The 16,842-nt window shown below is 41.1% G+C and overlaps 1 protein-coding gene across 4 annotated transcripts in view; it reads right to left on the reverse strand.

The window, feature by feature from the left end:
- Positions 1-16,036, reverse strand: part of STON2 (stonin 2) — a 74,566-nt gene extending 58,530 nt beyond the window's left edge. For 2 of the 4 annotated variants that reach the window (XM_058829948.1, XM_058829947.1), the window contains exon 1: positions 15,669-16,036. The gene's annotated coding sequence lies outside the window, so the exon portion shown is untranslated. Of the gene's footprint in view, positions 1-15,664 lie in introns of all 4 variants that reach the window. The other 2 variants (XM_058829949.1, XM_058829952.1) reach the window with 2 other exon arrangements.
- Between the last annotated feature and the right edge of the window lie 806 nt (positions 16,037-16,842).

Genomic DNA, 16,842 nt, shown 5'->3' on the forward strand with positions numbered 1-16,842 from the left:
CTGAACTGGTTAAAAAAAAAAAAAAGGTAAGCTGATTTGTCAGATTTTTGGTAAAAAATTGTAAATCAGAAATTTGTTTATTTCCCACTTTGCGTAGCAAATACAAGGTAAAACAGATGTTGTACCTACTCACCCCAATGATCCTTACCATCAATTCCAAGGCAAAAAACTCCTCTAAGAAGCTGAAATCTCTGCTACAGGTGTCCCTTTTTCACATTACAGTTTCACAGTGGTGCATGTAAATTTGAGTGACAAGTAGGTGACAGTTATTTCCAGTACTCCAGAAGGTAGAGATCATAGAGCTGGAACAAAACTCCTTGTCTCTTTAGTCCTCCCAGAGTTTTGATAAAACACATTATACAAGCCCTTTCTAAAACTAATGAAGGCTCATTCTAAAATGGCAAAACTGCTTTGATAACTAGAAACCTCTCATTCCAAAACTATGTAAATTCACAGTCTACAGCCACTCCTTCTTGTGACATGATTACGCATCATGTAATGATACCTTTTGTACAACTCCACTCTAGAAACAGATGAAAAGGAGTATCATTGTCCTTCTCCCTTTATCTTGGAAAAACAAAAACATGTATTTGAGTAAGACAAACATAGTTCTCTTGTGCCAGAAGCCTGACACCCAGCACCTTGTACAATAAGCCCTCACTTTAGGCGGGACCTTTAAACACTATGTGAGTACAAACATCAACAGCAGTCATGTTGATATGTAGAAATGTTTGTGGCACTATTGAGGCTCAGAAGTATCAGAAATAGCCATAATGGATTTCAGAAGTATCTGTAATTGCATGGTGTTTTGGTCAACATACCATTCAAAGTATTTAATTACTCATGTACTTGGACACCAAACTGAAACAGTTTCTCAGTAGATTTCAACTCTTCTTAGAAGAAACAGCTTAGCACAGTTAATAATTTTAAGCACTAAGTGTCATTCCTCCAATTGCTTCAAGATACATCCACATGATGCAGACTGCAGTCAGCTTTCTGATCATGTGCAGTTAAATGGGAAAACAGGAGAAAAACATCAGAATAAAAATACTGAGAATGAAATTCAGTTGTTTGCTTTGTTGTTTTCCAAATATAATATCAATAGCAAGCTTGTGCTAAGTGCATAGACTCTACTGCCTTACATGGCAACGCTATTGAAAAAAATCCTGTAATCCATACAGTGATTCTGTTTTTCTTGCTTATACATTCCGTTACAAACCCAGGAACTGAAACATTAACTGGTTATGGTGGTTTGCATTTGCTTTTGTAGGAGACCATTGTGGGAAAACAACTAGACAAACTGTTAAATTTCCAGATTTTCTTTAGAGAAAAGAAACTAAGCCAAAGGGACAGCAAGAAAAGGAAAGACTCTGACCAGGGCTTTTCTTGTAACAAACAAGTTTCACTATCACCAGGAAAGCCTCAAGGAAAAATAAGTAATTTTATCTTGACCATGTGTTTGGCAAACCTGTACAGATGAAACTATTCTAGTAGCATAAACTGAAGAATGATTGCTGCCTTGGGCAAATTTCCAAGTGAGAGAGAGCTCATGGCTCTTCCTCTTGGCTTGGCCTGTAAATAAACACTGACCATCAGCACATCATGATCTGAATAATAAACAAACTCCAAATTGGAACTCTGCTCTTGAGCATCAAAACCAAGTCCCAAGTACTTCAAGGTGCAACAGCATAAACAAAACACAGTGCTAAACAAGAGGAAAAAACCCAAACAATGAACTTGAGAAACCCAATGAAATAAAGGAAGTTGGTTTGGATATAATTCTTACTGAAAAGAATCCTTTTACCAACCTCTGCCTAAATGCATGAGGTAAGATTAATTTATGAATGACCTAGATGATGACAGGAATAACGTTATATTTGGTTGATTACTGTATTCATAATACTGACAATATTTTCTCCACGTAGACAGGTCTGCCGGCTTGTAAATTGCCCTGAGAGTTTCTAGTAAAACTCTGTGTTAAATCTTAGACCAGTTTTACTTTGATACATGCTTTTCTGAGGTCCATGACTTCAGATGTAGCTTAAGAAGCTCAGTCACTACCTGGTGCATGTAACACTCACACAAAACCTCTCAATATTAAAGGAAGAATTAGGGCCCAAAGGGAGACAAATGGACATGCCTTATGAAACTCCTGCAGCCTCTCTGGAAGAAAGGATGGCTTTTCCCATTATGGATTACACATAAGGGAATGGTAACAAGAGCCTTGTCAGTGCTGTGTCTGCAGAGCCAGAGCAAATCCACTGTGTGCCATTACAAGGCAGGTCATTAGTGCTGTCTCCTGGCAATTTTAGACAGAGATGGACTGAGGTGGAATGAGGTACTGAAGGTAACTGGAGCCATCTGGCACACTGAATGACAGAAAAGCAGACTGGGGGTCTGCCTGAGCCCAGGACCCAGTGCAGCCACACTAATGACCATTCCCAACAGATACAAAGTGATCTGCCTAAATCCACACTGCAAGCCTATGGCAGAAGCAGGGTTAAAGCTGAGGTGACCTGGAAAGACATTATTTTCTCCAGTACAACCAGCACACATAAAACCATATGCCACAAATACACATCCCAGCTTTCCTGGAAGCTCACAATTCAGTGACAGCGAGAGAGGAGAGTCTTTACAAGATGCGCTGGTAAGAAAGTCATAAGCATCTCCCTCAGGAATATTTGCATCAAGACTAATATCTGGAAGGTCAACAGCTGCTGTTTTCTCTCCAAAATTTATTTGCCACAAAAGCTCCTCTGTTTTCCACAGAGAGAAGACACTTAAAATGCTCTACTGCAGGCAATACCAGCATATTTAGGCAGTTCGGAAGGCAACAATGTCTCTCCTGTCAAGGCCATGCCTCAGAAATACTTCATGGATTCTGGATGTCTCATAATGAGAGACAGAGATTCAAAGTCTGATGCTGGAGAAAAACAGTACAACCTCCTCTATTACTTGTACTCCTAAAAGCTTGAGAAATGTAGAAAGACACTGTAGAAGACCAGCAGTGCAAAACAAAATAGGAATTTTTATTTATTTTTACTATTAGAAGTAATACACAGAAGTGTCCTAGTTTAGGGCAAATGTGGGAGAAAAACTCCAAATGGGGATTTCCCCAGGGAAATGACCCCGCTCCCCCCCCCCCCCCCCCCCAACTGGTCCAGGAAAGAAAAAAAATTTCCTTGGAGAGAAGTGGGAAAAGCTGTTTATTTAACAGAAATTGAATAATATTAAATAATAAAACCTCTTGCTGCTCAATGGGATGGCAAATCTAGGAAGAAAAGTCCTTTTCATGTGGTGCAGCTCGGTTCGCTCAGGTTCTTATGAGTCCTTTTGGCGCTGGAAAGTGCCGAGGCCCAGGCCCCGGTGGGCCACAGGCGTGAGCTCCCGGGGTTTGGCTGGGTGTTCAGTCTAGAGCAGGTTTAGGATCTAGGATCTAGATCTAGGAAAAAGAGAAAAAAGGTCCAGGGAACTCCTCTGCCTCAGCTAGCTAAAACTAACTAAAAGCCAGAGAGAAGCTCTGTCCCGCTGTGCTGCAGACACCACAGTCCAGGAGCGAGATGTGTGGGAGTTATATTTTCTTTAACACAAACTGCGGCTTCTTCTTCCCCCTCTCTTGCTCTCAAAGCCAGTCTTAAAGGTGCAGAACTTAATATATAACATAAACCAGACGATTGGGGATACCAGTATCATAAAGTCACCCCAGGACAAGAAGGCAGAAACTAAGGAGGGATGTGAGACAAAATGTTTGAGAGTTCACATCACCACTCACATTAGGAAAATAGAAGTTCTGCATCTCAGGACTTTCAGTATAGCTCACTCTGGGTACATCACTCATTCAAAGGGTAACTGAAGCCATGTAATTGCATGGGAACTTGAAGGATGACATCCCAAACTGCCAACCTTTCAACTCAAGCTAGAATTTGAGGCAACAATCAGTCAAATGCTTCTCTTACATATAGAGCAACAGTACAATAAAACCAGACTGGGACAAGATCACAGGAAAGATGCAATGTGTCAGTTTGTTTAGCAGAACATTTGCATCTCTAAAACCTGGCACTTCTCCCCCCCCGGCACCCCGTGCCCCAGTTAGTACTGTACAAACAGGAGAAAAAAACAGAAGAAAAACACTAATTTAAGATTTTTCTTCCCAAAGACTAGAATAGTTCAGATCATGTTTTACTCTGTTCAGTAAAATTCTGTTGGTAATCACAGTAGGCCAGAGGAAATCTAAATGCAGTAAGGGAGGAGAGGTTGCTATCATCCCCTTAGGAGAGGGTGGGTACAGGGTCCTTACTACTCCTCCTTGTTTTCTCAAGGCCTCCACAGGGCCCAGATCCCAGACACCTGTGTGTCACAGATTCTTCTCTGCTTCAGGATGGTGAATTTGCAGTAGTCACAACTGTTGCACAACACAACACCATAAAACTGATTCTCCAATCCACAGTATGTAGAGGGAGCTGTGTTTAAGAATTGATTTCTTCTTTCAAACCTCAAAAAACGAGTCATAAAAGGAACGTGTGTTTCAAAAGAAAATTCCCACTGAGTGACCTGGTCTGCACATCTGATATTGATACTTTCATATGTTCTCATTTAAATTCTGCACAGACAAGCTAGCCAGATGTATTCCATTTACCAAACCCTCCAAAAGCTCCTGTACTTTATTTGCTGCTGTGATGATTATCAAAGTGTTTTTTAAAGTTACCTCACTAAAACAAAAAGCACAATGTTCTACAATTAATCACTGTAGAACCAACTATGCCATCACAGCCTGGCATCACTTAAGACAGCCATCAAGAACTGAACACAGATCATAAAACCCTATAAATCCAGTCCACCTGTCCTTCTTCTGTACTGGGGCTAATGACAAGAGAAACAGGGGAGGGAGTAAGTGATCATAAGTGTCCTGGAATATCATGTTTATCATCAGCAGAATGATAAACACTCTTTCAGAAAACACACAACCTGGCTTGCATGAAATGCTATTCTGTTCTGACAGATACTAACTTTGCAGCACTGCTTATATGCATTGCAACAAATTACTGCATTTCAAGTATTCACTGTACTACTCAAAAACTGATCCTGCTTCCATCAGTAAAAGGCGAGCCAGTAGAATTCTTCCTGTGCCTCAAGTTTCACCTACACAAATGAAATCAGGGCTTTATTTTCTGATTACAAATAAGCTAAATTCTAGAAGATAGATAAAAACCTTCAGTGAAGATGGTGGGTACAATTATTTGCCATCAACCAGTATCAGTTAAACTCTCATTCTGATTAAGACAGCTGGAGGAAGAGGAAAAAAGAAACCCCAAACAAAAACAAACAAAACAACACAAAAAAACCAAAACCAAAAACCCCACAAAAAACCCTCCAAGATAGAAAGAAGTCAAGCCCTCAAACACTAGCCACATTCAAGACAAGAGAGGAACTGAAATCTGCAGAGATGCTTCACTGGAGGCTGTATGCCTAGAGAGAGGATGGGCATTGATCTGTCTGAGCTGTGAATATGCACAGAATGGGAGAACAGATTCAGAGGGAGAGAAAAACACAGAATCTAACTGTGAAAGCATCAGGAAGACAAGGACTATTGAGGAAGTGATGCAGCCCTGAATGAAAGCAAAGAAGTTTTCGTGTGCTGAATGTTGGCTCAAAAGGGTGATTAGGAACATTAAAGTAATCTTCTGTTCAAGCCTTTGTATTTCCATATAGCTAACGACTATTTACGTATAAATAATTTCTCTATAATTGTATTTCTATGTGACATTTTATAACATCTAATCTGTATCAGCAGCACTCTTCCAACAATAAGAGTTTAAAAAGGGATTTTTGTTACAAAGGAGATCCTTCTTGATTGTTATAGATAAAGGCAATATTAAAAATGTGAAGTTGTCCTCCAGTTTAAGGAAACCCTTCTTGTATATTCAAAGCCAGACAAAAACCAATACTCTGGAAGAGATATCACAGGGAACAAGCTTGCCCTAGCAGAAAATTCTTTTGATGATCCAACCGGTCTTTCCTCATTTCCAGTGTCTGAAGAGTCGCTTAATGTGAAGCCAGGACACTGCAGTCCTTCAGGGCAACCCACAAATATCATGTCTGTTGTCACTCTCTATTTTAGACAGCCTAAATATAGGCCCATTAGACATGATGGTTCTAGTCCTTTAGCATGGATACTCCTGTTTCAAGAGAATGAAAAAAAAACCAGCTCTGTAAAAAAAAAAAAAGCTTGTACAAAGATTTAATTTAGAAGTACCCAGTATTTTATATAATATTACCAAAAATATATCTGAAGTAGAAACAAAGTTCCTGACAAGTCAAGTTCATACACAGTACAAAAGAGTATGTTTGCAATGGCACTGTCTAATGCATTTGTGTTTAATTGTATTTAGTTGTGAAAACATAAGAATGTATGGTATACCAGCATGATGTAGAACAGAGAGTAGGAGAAAATCCTTCACTTCTTGTTGTTTGGTTTTGGTTTTGTTTTTACTAACACACACTAGTAAGTGGTAGTCTCTGGTTAGTACCCTGTGAGACAGCAGGCAACCTTGTGCATTCCAAATGAGGAATCCATGACATGTGACCATTGATCTAGGTGTGATCTTTTAAGTGATGCAGAGGTACATGGTGTGAGTGATGCAGGCCCCTGCATATGGAGGCAGCAAATCACTCGTATTTTATTACACTCACTGTTTTGCTGAGGAAGCTACAACAGGGAGACAATGCAAGTCTGATACCAGGTGCAGGAAGAAGGACTGGTTGTACCTCATGCTAGAGGGCATCAATTAATTAATACCAACTTTATTACGTGGCTTCCATGAGATCATCTTTTAATCTGACACAAATGCCCAGTTACAAAGCATGCAGGGTGTTAAAAACTGTGTAGTATTATACACGAAAATTCATATTTACCAGCTTCCACACAGCAGGACAATGGATAATCACTCAATGGTAGGGGTATTACTGTAAAAGTAAACTGTCAAAACTGGAATAGCAGGGAGCACTGCATATTGTGTGCATGACAGAGCTGTGCAGACACCCTGGGGAAGGTCCCTGGAGGCCAAATCATTTCCTGGGGAAGCTTCTGCAGTGGCACCCTCTTGTATGCCTGGCTTGAGCCAGTGGGACACAAGTGCTGTAGCTGTACATGCACAGGCTACACATAACCAAAACTAATCAAACCACTATTTACAGGTGCATGGAAAAAACATCTCCAGTTTTCACTCAGGTATAGGAATGTGATTCAATCCTTCAAAATTCCATGGTTTGAGGATATATAATAATTTAGTTAGATACACCAAATCAATACTCAGAAAAAAAGGAGGAAGGAAAAGAGAAAGGAAGGAAAAGAGAAAGGAAGGAAAAGAGAAAGGAAGGAAAAGAGAAAGGAAGGAAAAGAGAAAGGAAGGAAAAGAGAAAGGAAGGAAAAGAGAAAGGAAGGAAAAGAGAAAGGAAGGAAAAGAGAAAGGAAGGAAAAGAGAAAGGAAGGAAAAGAGAAAGGAAGGAAAAGAGAAAGGAAGGAAAAGAGAAAGGAAGGAAAAGAGAAAGGAAGGAAAAGAGAAAGGAAGGAAAAGAGAAAGGAAGGAAAAGAGAAAGGAAGGAAAAGAGAAAGGAAGGAAAAGAGAAAGGAAGGAAAAGAGAAAGGAAGGAAAAGAGAAAGGAAGGAAAAGAGAAAGGAAGGAAAAGAGAAAGGAAGGAAAAGAGAAAGGAAGGAAAAGAGAAAGGAAGGAAAAGAGAAAGGAAGGAAAAGAGAAAGGAAGGAAAAGAGAAAGGAAGGAAAAGAGAAAGGAAGGAAAAGAGAAAGGAAGGAAAAGAGAAAGGAAGGAAAAGAGAAAGGAAGGAAAAGAGAAAGGAAGGAAAAGAGAAAGGAAGGAAAAGAGAAAGGAAGGAAAAGAGAAAGGAAGGAAAAGAGAAAGGAAGGAAAAGAGAAAGGAAGGAAAAGAGAAAGGAAGGAAAAGAGAAAGGAAGGAAAAGAGAAAGGAAGGAAAAGAGAAAGGAAGGAAAAGAGAAAGGAAGGAAAAGAGAAAGGAAGGAAAAGAGAAAGGAAGGAAAAGAGAAAGGAAGGAAAAGAGAAAGGAAGGAAAAGAGAAAGGAAGGAAAAGAGAAAGGAAGGAAAAGAGAAAGGAAGGGAGAAAGGAAGGGAGAAAGGAAGGGAGAAAGGAAGGGAGAAAGGAAGAGAGAAAGGAAGAGAGAAAGGAAGAGAGAAAGGAAGAGAGAAAGGAAGAGAGAAAGGAAGAGAGAAAGGAAGAGAGAAAGGAAGAGAGAAAGGAAGAGAGAAAGGAAGAGAGAAAGGAAGAGAGAAAGGAAGAGAGAAAGGAAGAGAGAAAGGAAGAGAGAAAGGAAGAGAGAAAGGAAGAGAGAAAGGAAGAGAGAAAGGAAGAGAGAAAGGAAGAGAGAAAGGAAGAGAGAAAGGAAGAGAGAAAGGAAGAGAGAAAGGAAGAGAGAAAGGAAGAGAGAAAGGAAGAGAGAAAGGAAAAGAGAAAGGAAAAGAGAAAGGAAAAGAGAAAGGAAAAGAGAAAGGAAAAGAGAAAGGAAAAGAGAAAGGAAAAGGCAGATAAACGTACAGCAATACATTTCCCTGTTCTTTCCTTCTCAAAAACCTTATGCTACAGTTTCAAATAGCTGACATTTATTTTATCATTTAATCACAGAATCATAAAATGCTAAATCTTTAAAGAGATCTTCAAGATCATCTAGTTCCAACCCCCAGTCATGGGCAGGGACACTTTACTCAAACTGGCTCTGAACACTGCCACGGTTGGAGCATCCACAACTTCCCTGGGCAACCTGTTCCAGTGTCTCAGCATCTTCCCAGTAAATAATTTCTTCCTAATGTCTAACCTAAATTTCCCCTATTTCAGTTTGTACCCACTACTCCTTGTCTTTTTACTACAGCTCCTAATGAAATCATGTGAAGTTCAACTGCAGCAGGTGACCAGCCATTCTATGTGGCTAGAACTGTGCTCTTCTGCATTATATATGTGGAAACCTACAGAGTAAGATCAGAGTCACATGGTAAGAGAAGCAAAGTCATGAACATATTCTGGCCCTCAGCTGGTCTTCAGCAATGTGGTATCCCAAATTTTTAGACATGAATTTAATTCATGTTTCATGTTACATTTCTGAGTGCTGTCAGATATTGCATAACTTTCTTCTTTCAGGTTAATGCACGACCTCTTCCGTGTCATGCAAGTGCTTTAGTAGAGCAACCGTGTAAAAAAAAACCACAAAAGCACAAGATCAAAAACCACCAAAGAAACCCCTTTTCATCCAAGCCACCACAAGTTGAAGACAAGTCTATTGTTGCCTTGAAAACTCTAGAGTGTAGTCAGGAAAACAAAGAAAAAAGAACTTTATGAAGACTTCACTCCATTGAACAAAACAACATAAAGCACTGGAGATGGATGCTGGGCACTCAGGTCATACAGCAAGGCCCTTCTTCATTAAAAGGTCTGGAATCTGAATATCCTGCCTGTGAAACCCCTCCTAGGTAACACTCCCAGCAGTGCCGTGTGTTTGGCAGCATGGCTGCTTACTGAAGCTGCTCTGGAAATGGAAGCAAGTGCAGTCAGGTCACTCCCACCTCCCACCCAGCCTTATGTAGCCAAAAATGACCATGGTTACTCTGTTCCTCAGCCCACATTCAGTCTCAGCAGCACAGCATTACGGTATGTGGAAATACCACTTCATGGCAATGCTAATGTAGTGTTACTGCTCTCTTGGCAGCTCTGGAGAGGCTGAATCCAGCAAACCTTTGGCAAAGGATACCATATCCCACAAGTTTTGGCAGTGGGATACAGACAAGTAGATTTCAAAATATCTGAGGTATTTACTTCCTCTTTCATAAAGGCACAGGACCACAAAGGGACAGAGGACACTGTTACCAAGACTCATTGTGTCAGAGTTGTAAATTTGACACATAATTCACACAGACACAAAAGCATGTTAGAAATTACTGAAAATTAGCAGAATTAGGAAATTTTTTTTTTTTTAAGACAAACTTCATGACAAGAAAGGATTATCCCTTGAAAGTTAGTGCCTCTTTCAGTGCCACTGAAGAACTAATGTAGCTGTTTGAAGCTGCAGCTCCCAAAGGTATGGGGCTACCCTCAGTCAGCCTCAGCTCCAAGCACATTCCTATCAATAGCCTGAACTGGATACAGGGAGAATCCGCAAACTTTTTTGTGAAAAAAATAGAGTTGAATGCTGTGTCAAGCTCTGAGCCCATATGTAGTGTGGTAAACTAATATAGCTGCCTCCATTCAGAGAGACTGATGATTAAGTTGCAGAGCTCAGAGACGTTTTATTTAGGAGAGGAAAGCCCAGATCTGCCAAGTCTGTTCTATCTCAGTTTTATCCTCTTCAGTGACACTTGAGATTCTGGCTGTGAATGCAGCCAAAGTAATCCATGCACCTATCAACTGAGATCTCATTCCTCATGCTAAACCCATGTACTGGATAATATAGGATAAATTTGGGAACATGCACCTGATGTTTACACCATGTATAATTTTTATATATAGAATACAAGCTTTAGCCAGGTAAATACTTGAACTATGGTGAACTTGAAACAACCTAGTGAGGATCAGAGAGAAAGGAGCATTTCTGTTGGCAAGTTTCTGTCATTAGAAGCAGCTGGCAGCTAAACAGCAACTAATCATTAAACTTCATAGGCCAAATTCTTCCTTACAGCTATTCAATTGAAACTGCTTTATTAGAAAATAAACAGGCCTTGTGCTGTGGAGCTTGACCAGCTCTAGTTTCAGTTTTGTACTTAGTAATACTTTTCTCTTCAAAACTGCTTAGTAGAGGTTTTTTCATGCATTTCCATCACCCACACAACCACAAAACCACCATGAAGTTCTGCAAAATAGTACCTTCTGTTCACCAGAGGCCCCTGATTCAGATAGCAAAATTACTGTATCATATAGCCACCCCCTATTTAAAAAGTAAATTGAAGATAATCCTTTCATTTCACAGCTGGAAAACCCAAGGGCCCATAGAGAACTGGTTTCTATAAATATTCATATCTATAAATGCCAACTAAAACTTGGCCTAAAAGAGCATAATGAATTAAGAAACAGCTCAGCAAAAAGACATCCCTTCTCTCTAGTTCACCAGGCAGGTATGCTGCCCTTGGACCAGGAGCTCCACTTTGAATCTCAGCTCTGGAGCACACTGTCTGCTCTTTGAATATAAGCATAGTTTTCAACTACTAGAGCACCTCTGTAGGATGCCGAAGCACACTGGTCAGTTCTGCCCTCTGTTTCAAGCTGAAGGAGTTGTACTGAGACATTTTGTTCAGTTACCTTAATAAAGCAAGATGAATCACACCTCCTTTAACTCCAGACACACAGTCAGACATCTGAGATAGTCACCTGATCCTCTGCTTATAGTCAGTAGAAGGAACACAACACCTCCAGAGGGTCCTTTGCCTGACCTGTTTTCAAATGAGGTGAATCCCCCTCCAAGAAGAGTATAGTAACTAACTTAGAGTTGCATGTGTTTTTCACACCTAAGGGTGCAAACTTCAAGGAATCTTACACACATTTCTAGACATTTCACTGCAGCTATTGACAAACCTTAACGTATCACTGCCGAGAAATATTTTCAGTATTACGGGAAATACTTCCTGTCGAAAAAGCACCTATTGAAGGATTTTCAGGATTGATGAGTTCAAAGCTCTTTAATTTTATGGTTTCCCTTCAGAAACTGTATCATATAGAAAAGATGTATAAGAAAGCTATACATTCCAGTAACCTACTTCTTTTAAGATTATTTCCTATTAAAAGAGCACTATTTGTTTCTATGTTTATCTAAGGGATGCATTGTCCTAGCATTGATGTCTGCTATTAACTCCTTTAGCATTGTTCTACAATGGTTACTCTTTTTCTTGTATTTTTTTTCTGTCAATAAATAATAATGATACTAAATTTAAAAATGGTTGTCAAGTTGGTCAAGAGACTATATCCTAAGTTTACACTAGTAAACAGCATAAAACCTTACCAGTAGGAGCAGAGTGGTGGAGTGAAATACTTAGCATTAAGGGCACAACATTCACACTACCTTTTTTGTGGTTTTTACTTACAATTATCTCCAAAATGATCCTGTAGACTGAATTTGCATTAGCAGGAGTACATTAAATGCGCTCCTCCTTCTGCTCAGTTTTATCCCAAACAGAATCAGTTCATGTGCTCCAAGATGCAAACTGAACTGCAGAAATGCAGGTGATCAGGACATTAATTTTAAAAGTGCATTCCTACTCTAAATAATGCACTCATGTACTTGCATCCATAGTTTATACAGAAGAGAAAAGAAATCTGGAACATGATGTGAGTTCCCTGGTATTGTCACAGGACTGTGTCTTTTCAATTTTTTCAATCACAATTTCTAAAATTTTACCCCCCTTTCAGTTTTTAAAAAAACCAGGCCATTCCACACGACTCACTTTACTTGAACATTTAGAAGACAATGAAAATTAATGGCAGAAGTCAATAGAGGATACATAATCCCCTCCTGGGAAGCAGTCTTACCCACATAGACACCTGTAAATGGATTTCTGGCCCTGTTTAAACCTCTGGCCCTGGTAAACCTTTCGCCACCAACAAGGAGCGAAGATTTAATCCCTGATGTTTCCAGATGTACAAGTCAAGTTGTAAGGTTTCTAATTTCCTAGGACTCAAATTCTTGTGGTCATAATTACAGCTATAGTCTTGAAGACAACACATGCTCATACCCAACACATGCAAAGACAGGCATTCCTTCCTTGAGGTTAACCACTTGTGAAGTTATTACCTCCATTAGCAGAATTCACAATCCTCTAAGAAAACATCCGTCATGACAGACTCCAAAGAAAAGTACTAAGACATCTGAGGACAAAATAGTCTGGTTTTGCAGTTGAGTACTTTATCCTTTTTTTTTAATGCAACTAAGGGTTCAGACAAATTGGCCAAGAATTGCCTTTTGAAGGTTGTCCTTTCCTAGTTAACCAGCAGAGTGAATTTAAGTGATTGTCTTAAATAAACACAACTTTTAGATGGCAAAGTTTATGTCAGAAGACTGCCACCGCCACATGAATCCTTATAATTCTACAGCTTAGTTCCTAATGAATTTTTTGGTTTTCCAGCTTCCAAAGAGAAAGCTGATGGTGTCACAAAGACGGCCTTTAACTTGAAGAAGACTTCAACAATTCAAAATTGATTCTGTTAGCTTACTGCATAAAGCCTCAGTGCAATACCTGGGTTAAAACCTGCATGAAGAAAGGGCACTATCAGGAGCCAAGTGACGGAGCAGGAGAATCCACAAGCCATGACCTTATAGCTGATGCCAGCTTGGAACCTGTCTCACTGACTGAAAAAGTCACTGCTTCAGGGGCAACAGAAGCCCTGCAGTACAAAACATCTTGAGAGGTTTGTAACACACTTAGATACCACTTCTCATCTTCACTTGCTGATGCCAGACTTGAGATAGCTGAAAATTATGGACTCTATAAACATGATGTATTTAGCCCACTCACAATATGGTTTTCACCCACACACAGTCTGGGTTTCTCAACCAGAGAACTGCACCAGCTGCTAGTTCTTAACAAGACAGCTGGCAAGGCAGCACAAACAAGGACTCGACATGGAGAATTGGCCACTAGTGAGATGTAGCTGTTACCTTTTTACCTTGCATCCCTTGGACTGTAATCTAAATCAACCACACAAAGTATTAATATTCCACTGATGTAGTGAGGGATACAAGGAACTCAAGTTAAGGAAAGCTCTGCAGTTAAAAACCATTGTATGTTGTTCTGTTCTTGATGATAACAAAGGACACAAATTCTAAGAGCATACAACTAATCAGAACTGAGATACACTGCTTTATGTAAGAGAAAAAAAAATTTTACCCTTTTTTCATACTGGAAGGTTTAATGATCATGCTCCTGATGGCAAAAATATTTTTAAAATAATTTAAAAGCCAAAACTATAAAAGAGCAGAGATCACTAAAGTTGCCAGCTGTATTCCTACGTATAAGGAAACCTGTATGCTAGATCTGCTAGGGAGTTACTGCTACTCACTTGGTACTTTAAAGCACCATAGGAATATAATGAAAAGCCATTAGTAATATAAAGAAAAGGTCAAAGATTTATCTGAAAAAAAGCATGACATAACAAAGTAATTCACAGCAAACACTGCTTTAAATTATAATCAATCAAATCTGAAAATTCTTGGAGAAGAGACAACTTAGCCATTAGGAAACTAAGTATTGAGGGAAGTCCAATGTGTTGCATAATCCTGCATAATACATCTCATAGAGATGTGGGAAAGTGCTCTTTAAGCTTTTTGGTGGTAACAAAAACTTTATTCAAATAAACCTGTTCATCTGGACAATATTAAAGCAAAGTTCAGATCTCACTTGTCTGTGTAATGCACGGTACGTTTCCATCACCTTGGCATAGAAAAGAAAAAACAAAATCGGAGTCACATGCCAGAATTAGCAAACACGATCATTTTCCAAGGAACCTGTAGTTTGAAATTTACTTGCCCAGACAAGTAAATTTGCAAAACACACATTTCACAGAAGACAAGAATGATTCATATCTGATTCACAAGTAAAGAAATGCCAACGTGTGCCAATTTTTTGCCTCGACAATACTAAAAGTGCCCTCAAACCAATACTGCAATATTATCCTAAGGATATTTCCTAGCAAAAGGCATAACTAAAGTAAGAGAAGACAGAGCTGCAAAGCATCACTCGATCTAGTCAAGCAGCTGAACATCTTTTAAAGTTTTGTGTCTCTGGAAACCCGAAGTCTCAAAAAGATTAAGCCATGGGAAAAAAAAAGATCAGAAAAGTAGAGGCTGATTACAACCAGATAATCTACAAAACAATTAGCAAGAATCTAGAGAAAAGTGGAGATGCAGTGCAGAAAGAATACTTAACACATGAACTAAACAAATGGGCAGGGAAAAGGCTGTCTGATTGTATATCAACACAAAAATCCACTTTGCATGGAAATGCGTAATTTGAGCATTTTAAACCTACAATTTACATAGCGTATTCAAATACAACAGAAAGATGAGCGAGCGATTTTTGTTTGCCTTGCAATATCTGAACCGCAGAAAAACGTTTCAAAAGCGGCACAATTCAGCGGACCCAAGCGAGAAAAAAGTCCAAACCATGAGTAATTACACAGAGCAGCTGAGGGGTAGGTGGCCGCTGCTAAGGAGCGTTAACCCTTCCGCAGCCCAAGAGCAGCGACCCGCTCGTACGGCACAGCCCGAGGGGTGCCGGGCTGCCCGGCACCAACACCTCCGCGGGGAACGGCCCCCGGGGGGGCTGCGAGCACCGGGGGGACCGGCTCCACACTCGCTACAGATGGTGGCGGCTGGGAGCGCTGCCACGACCCCGGCCGGGGAAAGGGCTGGAGCGCGGAGGGGAAGCTCGGCTCCGTCAGGGCGCGCAGCCGAGGGCGGCCTCGCTCCGCAAGCACCGAGGGGCAGGCGGCGGCCCCAGCCCCGCCAGCGATGCCACCTGCCTTCGCTTTAGGGTTCCTGGGCTCCCGTTTCTGACGTCCTCCGCCAGCCCCGAGCCGCGGCCCCCGTTCCGCGGCGCTCAGAAGGCAGAGCACGGGGCGCGCCCCCTCCTCCCCGCGGGCCGCAGTAGCCCGGCCCCACACACCTACCGGCGGGCGCGCTGCTCCACGGGCGCTCTCCCGGCGCGGCCGGCGGCGGCTCCAGCCCGGCCCGGCCCGCCCGCGCCGCTGCCATTGGGCGCTGGCGGCGGCGCCGCATTGGCCGGGCCCGCCCCGCCCCGCGCGGAGCCGGAGCCGGGCCCCGCTGCCCGCCGCGCACGGCCGGGCCCCGCACAGGTGGCGGAGAGGGCGGCTCGTCCCGCGCTCCCGGCACCCATCCCTCCCACGTTTCTCAGCGCCCGCATCTAGATGGGAGTCAAAGCTGACGGACTTTGCCGTCTCCGCTCACCCACGGGCAAAAAAATAAAGAGCAATGTGCAGATAACAATCGATAACGCAAACAAAATCTCCTTCTGCTCGAGATTATTCAACGGGCATGCTTAAATACAACGCTATTGATTTGTGACTGGTGAGTTCGTTTGCACACTTCTAACACAAATTAACAGGCACCTCACTCCTTTGTTGGACTCTGATAAATTTCGCGGATTATGGATAAGAAAGTTAATACAACGTCTATGAACCAAATTATGTTTAAGCTGCTAAACTGTAAGAGTATTACAAACCTAATAATATAAATAGTATGGTAATATTAATCTTATTTTTGCCTTTAAGTAGTTCAGAGAGCAATTTGCATATGGAAATGTCTTTATGGAGGAATTAACTTCTAACCTCAGTACAATGCCGAGACTCCAGCTGGAAGGACGCTTATGCAAAATGAACATGTGCATCATTAGCCCAAACGTAAGCACAGATGTGTACATTTACATCCATTAGCAGATTCAGAGAATGACTCTGGAGAGCTGAGAGAGTAGCAAGTCACCAAAGAGCTTCCTAGAAAACTGAACCTTGCAAGCTGAGAAATGATAATGACCTTAACATTTGTACTAAGACTACAATAACAGCCTTAATGAGTAATGACTGTAAAAAGAAGAAAAAAAAAAGTTGCAGTTTTATTCTCTTCTGGGTGAACTAAGAGTTTTAAAAAGTGCAAAAACACTGGGGAAAATCTCAGATGCAGAGTGCAAGATAACCATGTAATTACAACAGATTTTACGCTCGGCTGCTTTGCATGCCTGGTTCACCTGATTGTTTCGAAGGAGGTCCTGGTGCAGAGCAGTGTGGGGACACACATTATGGAGAACGCTGGAACCGAAGCCCAAAGTCT

Source organism: Poecile atricapillus, chromosome 1 (genome assembly GCF_030490865.1).
Source record: "Poecile atricapillus isolate bPoeAtr1 chromosome 1, bPoeAtr1.hap1, whole genome shotgun sequence".
In the NCBI taxonomy this organism is placed as follows: Eukaryota; Metazoa; Chordata; class Aves; order Passeriformes; family Paridae; genus Poecile; species Poecile atricapillus.